Genomic DNA, 14807 nt, shown 5'->3' with positions numbered 1-14807 from the left:
AAGGGCAGGTAAAGTGAAAAGCATCCATGATCTTCAAGACCCTGTTACTCTCCTCACACTCCACTTCCTCAGCTTCATCCTGCCTCAAATAAATCAATTCAATATTGTGTTCCAAACAGAGGCATGTATGATTGGAGATTTGCTACCAGAAATGGAAAGACTCTTAAAGAAACTCTTGGTGAAATTTGTGCAAATGGAACATGTCAAATCTGCTGATAGCCTGCTGGCAGTTGATTATACAAACAGATGCCTGCAGCATGAAGATAGCAGGCTTGCTGTTGGCTTGGGCACCAGGGCCCTCTTCCAAGACACCAATGAGGAGGATGAAATCAGGCAAAGCATCACACCAGCCATGCAAGCAACTTTTTTTCCCTCTGTTCGCTCCTTCTACGAGGCTGTTGTAACTAAAATGATACAAAAATTTCCATTTGAGAATACAATACTGAGTGACTTGGTGGTGTTGGACCCAAGAAAGAGAGAGATGTTGGATTACACAAGTATTGTTAAGCTTGCAAACAGGTTTACACCAGACTTTGATCAGGAACAATTAAAAGATGAATGGGAAGACTATCAACTAATACCTGATGATCTTCTCCCTCAGAAAAGTCAGGATGGACAACCAATTCGTCCAGAGACATTTTGGCCTCATGTGTTCAAAATGAAAACTGGTTTGGGGCTGGATCGCTTTCCACTGATGAGAAAGATGTATCTAATTTTACTCAGCCTTCCTCACAGTAATGCTGATAGCGAGCGGGTTTTCAGCCATGTGAGGAAAATTCATACAGAGTACAGAAAGACAATGGGAACAGACACTCTTACTTCTTTATTACAGATGAAATTGAACTGTGGCAACTGTTGCTCACAAGTGAGACCCTCATTAGAGCAGATAAAGTCTGCTAAATCATGCACATTGGCTTACAATAGGAAGCACTGAAGGCACAGTTTATTGCATTGTAAACTTTTTAAATTGAATAAAAGACTTTGTATGCAAATTACCTTTGTTATTTCTATTACACTGTCTGGTTACCGCGAGTAAACATGCGTCGTACGGTGTTTGTAAGGTTTTTTTGGGGTTTGTAAGGGGAATCATAATCATTTATAAGGGCAGTTATCGGCAGAGGTTGACAGGTATGCATACCAAGGGCTCCCGACAGGTCCCTGGCACACCTGAAAATTCGGTGCACAGTAAATTCTGGAGAGTAAATTTGACTATTCACAGTGGAACCAAATAGACTCTGTTTTAGAGTAATATTTACACTTGTAAGGGAGTAAAATAAAGAATGGGGGGGGGGGGGGGGTACTCAAGGGTTGAGGAACAAACTCACAACCTTCAGTTTGATAGACAGACAATCTACACCCTGCTGTGTGTTAGTATATCATTCGTGTCAGCTGGAATCTTCTCCAAGAGACCAAAAATGTGTTTGGTCTCCTCTTGGATATATGCAAACAGTAGGAGGGGCATTGCACAGGTGGTAATAAGGCATTCTCCCAAGCTGAAGGTAGTCAGTTTGTTCCTATTTTTTTCAAATTCTTTATTTTACTCTCTTCCAAGTGTAGATATTACTCTAAAACTTAGTCTATTTGGTCCCATTCTAAATAGAGTCAAATTTACTCTAAAGAATTTACTGTGCGTCTGAAAATAGTGGTGAATGTGATCGAGGTGAAGGCTGATAGATTCTGAGCTCTGTGTGGTGGATGACATTGTATTTCACTGACAGGAAAATAATAAAGGGAAGAAAACTATTCATTAACGGATTTGTCATGGCGCATTTTCTTCTCTTCACATAATCATGCCATTGTCTATGCCCCCCCCCCCCCCCCACACACACACAGCTCTAGGACTCAAAATGGTGTGCATCAAGGAATTTATGTCAACAGTTAGCGGCGCTAAAGTCTGCTTGCATTGGTGGAAGTAAGGCAGTGATTAAACTGCTGTGTGTCATATTCATCAGATTGGATGATAAACACCAACTCAAAATGGAATAATCACAATCAGAACTGAATCAGTATTTCATTCATGGATTAAAAAATATAATAAATGTTAATAAGAATTCAGATTTAAAGAGAAAAACGATACAGTTGTAAGGTCAGTCGTTCAGAAAGAGCTCATTATATAACAGGTCGATTTTGAGAAGGACTTGCTTCACATGTTGCACATGCAAGCAAGCACTGGACATTTATTTTCCATAGACTAATTCCCTCAGCAGGGGGGAATCAACACTGTTTATCCATGTGATAAGAGGCCCAGGGAACGCGTATGATTAGCTGACAGTTCTTATGCAACAACAGTGGTCACTTCAGTAATCCATCTCACCTCTGGGACAGGATGTGTACCTATTCAAGAAGCTGCTTTTTATGACACTAGTTTATTCCCTAAGCAACTGTTGTATGCAGAAGTTGATGTATATCATCAGGTTACTGCACAAAGCTACTAGCATGCAAGCCCTGATACACTGATTGGCCTCAGCTGCTGGAGTGGACCTCTCAGAAGGAGAACACAGAGTACTCTTATGCAGACCTTTTTAAATGTATCTTGATTAACAATGATTAGGGATTCATCTTTTAAAAGCTCAACTGTAATCGCAGCTCAACAGACCAGGATGGGAATGTGAAAACCTTGGGGGAAAAAATCTTGGATATTCCAAATTGTATTATTTTCATACTGTCATATTGAAACACTATTCATAGACTTTTCCAGCACTGGGTTGTGAGTATTTTAATATTTTAGAGTAGACCCTTTAAAGTGTTTTTTGGTGACATGACAGTGAGTCAATACAAGTTCTTGCAAGCATTAATTTGCAACTAGTTGTATCATCATGTTTTTTTTTTTCAATAGTATTGTTTATGGTATTTCTGCATGTCTATTTACATACAAACATTAGGCAAACATCTGTGTGACAAAGAACAAATTTCTGTCATTTGGACCTCAGAGACCTGAAAGCTTACTGCGGACGGACTTGTCGGGGCGGGGTTGCTAAACTGGGTGGCGTCTGAGAAATCAAGCAGGAGGGGAGGTGGTAAATTGCATTTTGACGATATTGCAAATTTTTCCTAAAGCAATTGTTATAATTTCAATTTAAAACTTTTAAGCATTTTCAAAAACCCAACATAATACAAATATAATTCTCCATTGCATTGTTCTATATTTCATCAAATCTCTTAAGACAGTGAAACAAATAACTTCATGGTAATTGTAAAAGTTAACTGCATCAATTTTTTTTTAAATGATGTGACAAACCTTTGTCGTTGGAAATGTGTTCCAAATCAGATTTATGCACTATAATATTATTTATCTGTTATCTGAAATATTTCCAAAAACATGAGTTTTGTAACCTGTGAGCTTTAAGCAGCAGTCATGTCTAAATATGAATATAAGGTTGTTTTTTTAATTAATTGATTGTCTTTGCCGTAACAAAAATAAATGAGTAAATAAAGATTAAGCATTGAGAGCATGATCCCTCATCTTGAAACACATACCTCAGGTTGGATCCTCCTGTTCCTGCTCCAACAGCATCCTTTGAGAAGGTTAAACCCACCACAGGCAAGTGAGCTTCCGTCATCCTGCATCATGCACCCCCTCCATGCTTCCACATCCACGCACTGAAGTCAACCCCAACCCGTCCGCTATCAGCCGGACAGATGTGAAGTACTCAGCAGGTCAGAGGTGAGATAACGCAGTTTCCTTGTCTGACAAAGTTCCATTCCTCTTCACAGGTCATTGATGAAATAGAGTTGAGTATCTTTTGATACGACTTTTTACTTCAGACCTTTCTACATCATATCCCGCTGTAATCTGACTGAATCAGATGCAACTGTGTTTTTCGTTGCTCTGGGAGTTTGCCTCTGTGTTTTGCTGCTGGCAGTGACGTATGTGTGTGACTCAACAAGGGACCATCATGCAGCCGGAGACATCAGTGACAGGGATCTGGCACTTGGCTTCCTGTGAGGCCACAGGGAGTGTGTCTTGATAAAGGGGGTGGGAGGCATTAAATGAGTGCAAGAGTTACTATAGACACATATCTCAGCCAGGTGAAGCTTTCATGTGAGGAAGTGAGAGGTTTTGGTGCACTAGTGAGTCTCCCCTGAGTTCAGACTTTCCTCTGCCTTCTCTCTTGTCACCGTATATTAGAGACAAAGTCAGCTGGGGCTTGTCAGATTCGCTCCCATTCGCCCTCATCTCCTGCCTGATGAGAACCAGCACAACAAATAAATCCAAATACATTGGAACCTCAAACTGAATTCGTTATGAGACTCCGTTTGTGAACTGAATCTTTGCAATGTTTGCAATTAGAATGAATGTAGACCAGAATAAAGTTGTTCACCTTGTTTTTATTGGTGTGTAGTGTTATGAAGAAATAATTTGTAATTTGCATTTTTGCATATTGTCACCCTCTTAAAAAGAACCCTGACTGTAATACAAGTTAGCTCTATATTATTTATTTGATTGTTACTAACATAACTATGAGATTCATCCATCCATTTTCTTAACCGCTTGTCCTCACAAGGGTCGCGGGGGGAACTGGAGCCTATCCCAGCTGGCTTCAGGCAGTAGGCTGGGTACACCCTGAACTGGTTGCCAGCCAACCGCAGGGCACACAGAGATGAACAACCATCCACCCTCACCATCACACCTATAGGCAATTTGGAGTGTTCAATCAACCTGCCATGCATGTCTTTGGAACGTGTGAGGAAACTGGAGTACCCGGAGAAAACCCACGCAAGCACGGGGAGAACATGCAAACTCCACACAGGAAGGCCGAAGCCCAGACTCGATCCCACGGCCTCTGCACTGGGAGGTGGACGTGCTAACCAGTCATCCGCCGTGCCGCCTTAACTATGAGATTAATTTTTCCAAAATCATTTCCAGTTTAATACATTTTGTAGAACTTTATATGGACGTACGCCGCCATTGTTATTTACATCACAACGGATTCCGTGCGTAGTGACGTAGAATGGCGGCAGGCTCTCTGCCGAGCAATGTGAAACGCCTATAAAGAAAGCAAGTTAAGCTTCGTAGCGTTCCTAAAGGGACGATCAAAACTCTTGAATGCATCTGGCGAATGACAAGAGCACGGCATGGGAGAGAGTGAATCCTATCCTAGTTAACTTCCAAATTTCAATTCATCCAAAGGTTAGTAGCATCAGGAAATGGGAAAATATATCAATGTTGAAACTGAGATGTAACCATCCAACCTTGATAATGATAGATGGTGTGCAGCCACCACACAATCAAGCACCGGAAGGACAAACAATAAGCTAAAGCTGCAATCAAGTATAATTGTGCATGAGTGATCATTTGTTTTCCGGGGTTGCGGGCTATCATACTGTGGACGATGAAGTGGACTAAATGTCATTAGCCCACTTGGAGAGTCTATTTTAAAAAGCGCAAGACATAACAAGCTCCTCAAATCAGCAGCAGAAAGCTTTAATGATTGATTATTCTAACAATTCTCATTCTAATGAAGTCATGTAACTCAGGAACATTTTAATAAGTAGCTCTCACATTTTTTAAATGAAGTCCTAAAGACCAAAGACAGAAAACCAGGGCTGCACAATATATCGAAAAAAATATTGATATGGCAAAATTTGCCCATGCAATATGCATATCGCAAAGACATGCAATAAGTTTCATATTGAATTTTATGCTTGTATTTGAATTTGACCAGTCAGTCGCTAACTAAAATGTGCACCACCCTCCAATAGTTGAACATTATCGAGAGATAATTAGAATCAATTAAATAGAATATATTGAGTTTGCTTATTTTGCTGCTTGAACAAATTTAATTCCTTCATTAGATAATACAAATTCAATTTCTTTAGGTACATATTAAATATCGCAATAATATGCATATCGCTATATTCAGCAGCTATATCGCATGATTTTCCAATATCGTGCAGCCCTACAGGAAACACAATGCTAACATGGTTTGTTTATGTACATCTACAGTTGTAACCCAAAGTAGCACAGATAAACATCCTGTGTTCTCCATAGAGGGACATGAGCCTGGACAATATGACAACTTAACCTCCTAAGGCCCAAGCTGATTTTTACATGCAAAGTGCTGTCCACCTATGTAGCCACTAAGCCTTAGGAGGTTAAAGTGGATGTCAACCATAAACATTTCTTGACAATAATATGTTATATGTGACCTCACTAGTCTAAACATGACATCCTAATTAATATTACATTTGTGGAATCAGAGTTAAGAATCAAAATCAAGCCATTTTTATCCATCTCAAGGGGGCAGCCATTTTGCCACTTGCTGTCGACTGAAGATGATCACAATGTTGCTCAGGGCTCAGGCAATCACCAATCACAGATCACCTGTTTTCTGAAGCTGAGCTGTGATTGGTTGTTAACTGAGACCTGAGCAACACTGATGTCATCTTCAGTCGACAGCAAGAGGCAAAATGGCCGCCCCCTGAGATGGATAAAAATGGCTGGATTTTTCTGCTTAACTCATATTCCACTAATGCAATATGAACCAGAATACCATATTTACACCAGCGGGGCTGCATAGAACATATTATTATCAAACAAATTATCTTGGCTGGTCCTCCCCTTTAAATGCTTAAGAATGTGTTGCACACGCTTTGTTTAACCAGTTCTAGTGTTTGTGTCTAACCGAGGAATTATGAGACATTTATTTCCTTTGTGCTTGCACGTGTCTGCTGATCCAGGTAGAGGCTGACCTAGTACTGTATATGTGTGAACTGTGCCAGCCCGTGTAGAGTAGACCACCTACAAACACATAATCCGCTTATGCTCTAAAATACATGATTCATCATTTTTGTAATAATCATGCAAGAAGATAAGCATGAGTCTCATCCCCACTCTGTGTCTGAGTACTAGCGCTGGTTCTGTTCCTGAATTCAAAAACCACAGGCAGGGGGATGATGCTATAGTACGATCAGTTAGAAATGATGTAATTGTTATGAATGTGCTACCTCTCAAATGTTTTATTCACACAGTACATGAATATACAGTTGTGCTTAAAAGTCAACTTATGAGGACACTATATGGTGAGAAAAAGGATTCATGCCCATAAAATCCAAAATACGGTGCCAGTTTTTATTTTTTTCCCCCCAGAGGTTGAAGTTGACATAAGTAGAAATTTGCATGTGCATGTTGGTTATGATTCATAGCATTTTTGTGTCGTTTAGTGATGTTACAGTTGTGCTCATAAGTTTACAAATCCAGAGCTGGAGCGGCACAAAAAAAATCGGCCCTGGCATTTTGATTTAAGCCCGCCGGCCCAGCCTGACTCCTGACCACCGATGTCTAACAGATAGTTCTGCCACTGATATTGACTGATTTTGGTTAAGTTTGCTGTCTATATTAATGGACTAGGCCCTTTAAATTGTGGGCCTGTCTAAAATTGAGGAAAATAATCATAAAAAAGCACTTCATCTGACCCAAGGGACGCTGGCCCACCGGGCATCTGCCCTGTATGCCAGATAGCCAGTCCAGCCCTGTACATATCCCAAGGGCATGTAAACGTTCCAACACAACTTTATAAAGACATTTAATTTACAAAGTTTTTCCTTTATGACTAACTGACTCACTCACAATATTTTTATGACAACACATATGGATCAAAAAATGCTATTTGCCATTTACAAGATTATATGCCTAATGAAAAAACATTACATGATTGACTGATTCTGAAGCCCGATTCTACAATATGGTATCTACTTTAGGACTAAAGCAACTACAGTATAGCTAATGAGAGCACAGTTGTGAACAAATATGCTGTATGTTGTGATTGAGCAAAATTGTTTTATGACTTAATTGAAATCCACTTGGGACTTGACTTACAGTTCTCGATTTTTGCCACAGTAAATTGGGACGTGCTTAAAATGGAACGTTAAGACATGAGACTTACTTATGACTTGTGACACCCACTTCTGTGATTTACATTTTCATCACAACTATATGGAGTTTTCTTCTTTTGCCAGGCTTAAGCAACTAACTCTTTCATTGCATCAACAGATGTTTGATGCCATTTACGTACGTATTTGGTCCTCAGGCGATAATGTGTACATATGAGCTTTGTCACACATGTAAGATGAGCGTTGTTAGTTTTTAAGTGCTAACTCTCCTGTCACCGTCCACAGCAAACCCAGCAAGGTGATCCCTTTTTGTCCTGGCTCAATTGACACACAGACAATCCACTGCCTTCAAATCCCAATTACAACAAATTGCATGGCTTAAATGATGACTCCACGCCTCATCTAAACAATAGGTACTAAAACTCTTGTTGTCTTTGGGTGGAAAACATGAGGTGATCGTTTTTCACATTCAGAGTGTGTCAAGGCCTCTTTAGATGTTAATTGCATTACTGTCAAAGACTCAGGTGTAATCTGCTGAACTAGCAGGCAGACCTTTGTCAATCACCAGATGTCACATAAGCCGCGTTTCCACTGCAGGAACTTTGGGGTAAATTTACACGTCCAGCCCCATATGTGTGCGTCTCCACTGCAGGAGCCTTCCCAACCGGGCCACATGTACAGGAACTTAGGGGGACAAGCGGAGGTCCTACTCTGCTGGTAGGTACTCTGCTGGCCCGATAAACTCCCGATCGGGCTTCTGATTGGCTAAAAATTATTTTGTATAAAAAATGATTTTACCTTCACGCGTGACGATGATGCATTCTTGGCTTAAGTCTCTTCCACCAAAACAATTTTCTTAATAATCCTTTGCCTATTTTCGTTCCACACTACTGTTAGCCTTTTCAAATTCTTCATCTAGACGCCGTCTCCTCTCACTCAAACCATCCATTCACGGCAAGTACATTAAAAAAAAATGCAGAAAAAAACGGCAACCGCCACAAGTTTTCCTCGCCGCTGTGCTTGGGTAACGTCACAGAAACCGTTGCAATGCGATTACGTGTCGATCAAAAGTCGTGACTTGCGAGTCAGCCTTTTCAAATTCTTCATCTAAACGCCATCTCCTCTCACTCAAACCATCCATCCACACCAAGTACATCAAATAAAAAGCAGAGAAAAACAGCAACCACCTAAAGTTTTTCTCTTTCCTCGTTGTGATTTTCGTCACGCGGTGCTTGTGTGACGTCACGGGAGAAACCGTCGCAAAATGGGTCGTACTATGCAGTGGAGACACAGGCACAAGCGGGCTGGCTGAGAGGATGGATCCTGTGAAAGAGCCTCCCCCCCTACCCATACCCGAACGTCCTGCGGTGGAAACGCGGCCTTAGAGTGACACAAAATCAAGAGACCCCTTTTCATGTAGTTCCACTCACCACCACAATACGATTCACCATCAGCCTCTGATTGACTTTTGACCAATCCCAGTTCAGGTAGGCTAGCCGCTAGACACTGACTTCTGCCGAAGTTAGAAAATGTGCGGTTATTCAGATTTGGTTCACTATTTATTATTATATCACTAAGCACCAATTCTCTTCTAATAACATACCAACACCCAAAATGATTTCTCCTAGATGTGACTTTTTTGTGATTGATCAGAGGCAATCCAACATCCTACAGCCCTAATGTTTACAGATCTTGTCTCTATGATTATATTTATAGACACTAATCTTGTGTTACAATATGAATACATTGGTGAGTCAAACATGGTAAACAACCAGATCTTTTTATATAACATTTTAGATAACACCTCACACTTTATTACACAACAATCCTCCTGAGCCTATGGCGATGGAAGGAGAAGGTGCAATGGGGGAGGATGTTGGCATACGCTGCTTAACACTTCTCTTTTGCATGACTCACTGTTAAAGGAAAACAGACACTCGATGGAAGCTAGGCATTCATTAACATATCTCCCTGGGTGGCAAACCACAATTCCTCGGATATCCAATTAATGTTTAGCTTTTCCGGCGCTCTGAAACTATTTGGCTGGGTGAGCCACACGCTTTCAAATGCTTGGTGAAGCAGGGGGTGTGATAAAGCGATTCAGATCTCAAAGGATGCTGCTATGCTACCACATGGAGATTCTCGTGCAGTGATGCATCAGCCATGTGACAGCCCCCAACAACAAGCCACAGACCGTTCTGTTGTGGAAGGCATGCAAAACTAGGGTGTACAAATAATTGTCCAGCACTGTCATACGAGGTGAAGTGAGAATAAGTACACTGTTAACCTATAGTCGATGATATCATATATTACTGTGCTCAGTGGCACTGACATCAGCATATTGTTCAGAAGAGGCGAGTGCTCTCACTCATAGCTGGCTTTTATTCACAAGGTCTGCTGTCAACAAGAGACAAAGATATGATGTGAAACCTTATCGGGGTCAGGGGTTCATCAGAATAAAAGATGCACAATCCCTACGAGGCTACATACCCAACCAATTGCACTTTATGCACATAGCACAGGCCAACATGCGATTTTTTTTCATCAATATCTTCCAATTCCTAAACAAAGTCTACATTACATACAGCAGACCTGGGAATGAATGAATGAATAAACTTATTTCAAACATATATAAAATGAAAAACAAAACAAAAGTAAAACTAAATTACTTAGAAAAAAAACTAACTAAAACAAATCGACAATGCATAGTGTACATAGAAATATAAGCAAATAATATAAATATTGTATCCCTATAAAATAATAATACATTGACATAACACAAAATACATAATCATCCATATAAATAAAAAAAAGTTTTAATATAATTATTCAGTTGTTTTTTATATATATATCTACTCCTCAGTCCTATCTAACTCTTCTCTATACTTGTCTGGAAATGCCTTCTTATATTTCTTTTTAAACAGATTTATGTTTGTATATTGTACAGTATGTCTGTCGTGGCGGCCGTGGCTCAGGGTGTAGAGACGGTCGTCCGGTAACCAGAAAATCGGCTGATCAATCCCCGCTCTCCCTAAGTCATGTGTCGTTGTGTCCTTGGGCAAGGCACTTGACACACATTGCCTCCAGTGCCACTCATACTGGTGTATGGAAGGTGCGAATGTTTGGTGGTGGTCGGCGGGGCCGTAGGCGCACACTGGCAGCCACGGTTCCGTCAGCCTGCCCCAGGGCAGCTGTGGCTACTTTTAAGTAGCTTACCGCCACCAGAGTGTGAATGTGTGAGTACATCAATAATGTATCCATTCCATTGTAAAATGTCTTTGAGTGTCTAAAAAAGAGCTACATAAATCCGATGCATTTTTATTATTTGTATTTTTTTTACATTCATCTTCAAATTGTTCTGTCTCTGAACATTCCCATGATTTTTTTGGGCAGCTGATTATTTCTTGCTGTGCACTATTTGCACCGTTTTGAATTTGACCAGGTCCAAAAATGTTTACAAATAATAATAACAATAATGTGTTGATATTAAAGGCTGGAAGACCACACTCTATGCTCGGTTGGTTGCTCAGTTGATAGAAGTGGGAGGGATCGACTAGAGTAGCTCAAACCATTTTTCAATTTAAAGGTGGTGTTCTTGACAAGTACTGTATCATTTAACATTTTGCTAGGTTATTGAAAAAGAGAGGACATATTCACAAAATTTCAAGAGCTCTCAAATTGGGGGGGGGGGGGGGTGGATTTTCAGTCCCAAAATGGGTTAAACATTAGTAGCTTGTGTGGCTGTTCTATAAATAGCTTACTAGTCAGTGTTTATTTTAACAAGAAATGTTAATTTAGTTTTACTTACAGTCAAAATTAGTTAAAGTTTTAGTCATAATTTAGTCATCTGATTGTTTATTGGTTTTAATACAATTTTAGTCAACGAAAAAAACACAACATTTTAATCGACTTAATTGACAGTTTAGTCGATATTTTCCTTCAGCATACATTTAAACTTCTATACAGAAAACTATAACACACCTATTTGTAACTGTAGTTTAACACGCAATACACATTTAATACATCGGTGTCTATTAATTGTTTCAATGAAACATGTTGAACTGACAATAATATAACTTAGTTTCACCTTAATAAATTAAGTGCATAATTGCTTGAGATTAATCTAACGGCTGCACAATAAATGGAAACATGTTTGAACATTAAGTGCTTAACTGGATTCTGAAGTATTCGGTTTAGGTGAACGTTATGGGATTTTTAATAGGTTTTAGGTGAACTAATGAGTACACACTCACACACACACACACACACGCACACACACACACACACACACACACACACACACACACACACACACACACACACACACACATATACAAAATAAAAAAAAAGAGAGAGCAATGATGATGACATGTCAAATCGGTAAAATTACCGAATGAACAATACTGAGCTCTCTCAAAAGAACAAAACAAATAATAATAATTTAAAAAAATAGAAAGAAAGTGGCTTTTGCAGGTGATGGTTTGCTTTTTGTACAAATCGCTTTGAGAAATGGACATACTGTGTTGCAAATTTCAATTCTGACCTGACAAATGTACCAAAGTGACTGAGAAATCATTCAGTATCAACACAATAAGTATCTCTCACTTTCAAAAAGGTCAGCGACTCCTGGTTTAGTTTGTGAAAAAAAATGTCAGAGTGAGTAGAATTCAAAGGAGGGAACACATAATTCTAAACATATTATCCCAATTTTATTTTATTTAACTATATAACTGCTATATAATTGTTTTTCTGACAAATTTTCTTGGGGAGCTTTGTTTGTTTTAATTAAAATTTTCAGTTTTTCTGAATATTTTTTTCTGTTTTACTGCATTTTTTGTCATAAAAAATATTCAGAAAAACGGGAAAAAACAATTAATCAGGAAAACAAGAGGGAAAATTATTCAGAAAAACAATGCGCCAGCTTCTGTTTTTCTGAGTATTTTTTTTTTTCAGCATGCAATACACTTACGTAGAAACTTAACTGTTAGCTTGCTAAAATCATGCCGATCGATTGACATTTGTATACTTACCTAAAAATGAGCCAGTAAGTGATGTTGTTGGAGGTATGCGGGAAAGTGTCCGCCATTATAGCAAGTCTGCATCAAGTCACTTGGAGTTCAGAGGTTATTAAAAAACAAACTCTGAAAAACAGAGTACCAGCTTGTTTTTTAGAGTATTTTTTTTTTAAGTTATTGTTTCCCCCTGTTCTGAATATATATTTTTTGTTTTTCTGAGTAATTTTTCCTCCTCTTTTTCTATAGGAATATCCAAACCCCCGCCCCCACACACACGGGTTTTTTTTAAAGAAAAAAATCAGTAAAACAGAAATAAATATTAAAAAAAACAGAAAAAAAAAATACTAAATACAACCAACAACAAAAATAAGATACCCCCCAAAATTAGTTAGAAAAACTGGAGTTCCCCCCCCCCCCAGGTAATAATAGTAGTGAATGCAATACGCATTTATCTTTATTTATTTATTTATTATTTGTCATACATACAGTATAAAAAACAAATGTGAGTCAACAAATGAATGCAACAAACAGTTACTAAGGTGGAACAATGAACAAAACTTTGCTGGGATGGCATGAAATAACGTACAAGGTGAAGCTCCAACTTGAAGGCTACTTTAGACTACACTGACACCTACTGGCCACAAGAAGAATTGAATTTATACACAGCATGAATTGTTTGAAAATCTTCAAAAATTCATACAATATGTTTGCATGTTCCAATTCAACATGGTTTAGTGACCATGCAATTACTGAAATGTCAGTTACATAGTATATTTTACTTTGAGTCCTGATGCACTTTGTCATTAATAACTACATAAAAACAATGAATATACAAAATTGATGAAAAAAGGAGTGCAAATAAAAAATGTCAAGCAGTCAACTAAACACTTGTTGGTAGAGCTTTATGTGGCTTGACATACTTTTCAGATGAGCGCATCTTTGCCAACAGTGTAGGATTACCGAGCAAATAAGCGTGGAAATCTTTGCAGGACATGTGTTTAAAATTGTACTGCGTACACAGAAGGCCCTTCAGTGACTCCACAGACAAGTGATTCCTCTCCTTTGTCCACTGGCTCTGCACCAGGGAGAATATCCTCTCGATGTTTGCATCGTGAGGAGGGATGGCAAAGAAAAACTGAGCCATTTTCAGCAGTTGCGAATGATGAGCATCACTGCTGGAACATTGGAAATATCTGCTCCATTTCTGGTGGGCTTGCAGATTGTTGAGCTGTCCTTCACTTTTGATCTTCTCCATGAATTGCTTCAGATGGGTGACCTCATCAAAACACCTTACGTCGTCAATTGCCACACCTTTGCCTGCCAGGTGTTTGATACAGGCCTCTACTTGGTTCCAGTCAGGCATCTCGCTCAGACACATCCACGTGAAAGAAGAAAACTCCTCCAAGGGGGCCATCCACATCTCCAGGTACTCCAAACACGCAGCGTACAGACTGTGTACTTGAGCGGTGAAGGTGTCACACCTTTGCCCAAACCCATCCTTGCGCCTCTGTGCCAACATGCCCCTGACTTTGAGAGACATGAAGTTCTTGGCCTTGCGTTCAAGGAGCGTGGCGTGGACCTTGTTCAGAATATTCCTCACTTCCACCACCGAGTTGTTCTCCCGCTCCATCTCCAGGATTGGCGAGTGAAACACACACATGAGGGAATGCATCAGACACAAGTACATCTCACTGAACTCATCTTGAAAAAAATTCCTGATGAGGGTGGGTGGCTTTTCCTGCAGCAAGAAGAAGGCTTTCAAAGACGGAAACATGTGCAGCAGTTTCTCGATGCTCGGGAATAACCACTGCCATCGTGTTTTGGTGTTAGAAAGCAGATTTCTGTATTCACCATCAGCAAACTCACAGTACTCCTTCAGAGTCTCTGTGCGCACAGTGTATATGTTAAAGTATTGGTACATTTTTAAGATGATGCTTTCAACGTCAAAAAATAGTGTGT

This window comes from Vanacampus margaritifer, chromosome 6 (assembly GCF_051991255.1).
Source record: "Vanacampus margaritifer isolate UIUO_Vmar chromosome 6, RoL_Vmar_1.0, whole genome shotgun sequence".
Taxonomy (NCBI): Eukaryota; Metazoa; Chordata; class Actinopteri; order Syngnathiformes; family Syngnathidae; genus Vanacampus; species Vanacampus margaritifer.
This window is presented reverse-complemented; position numbering follows the sequence as displayed.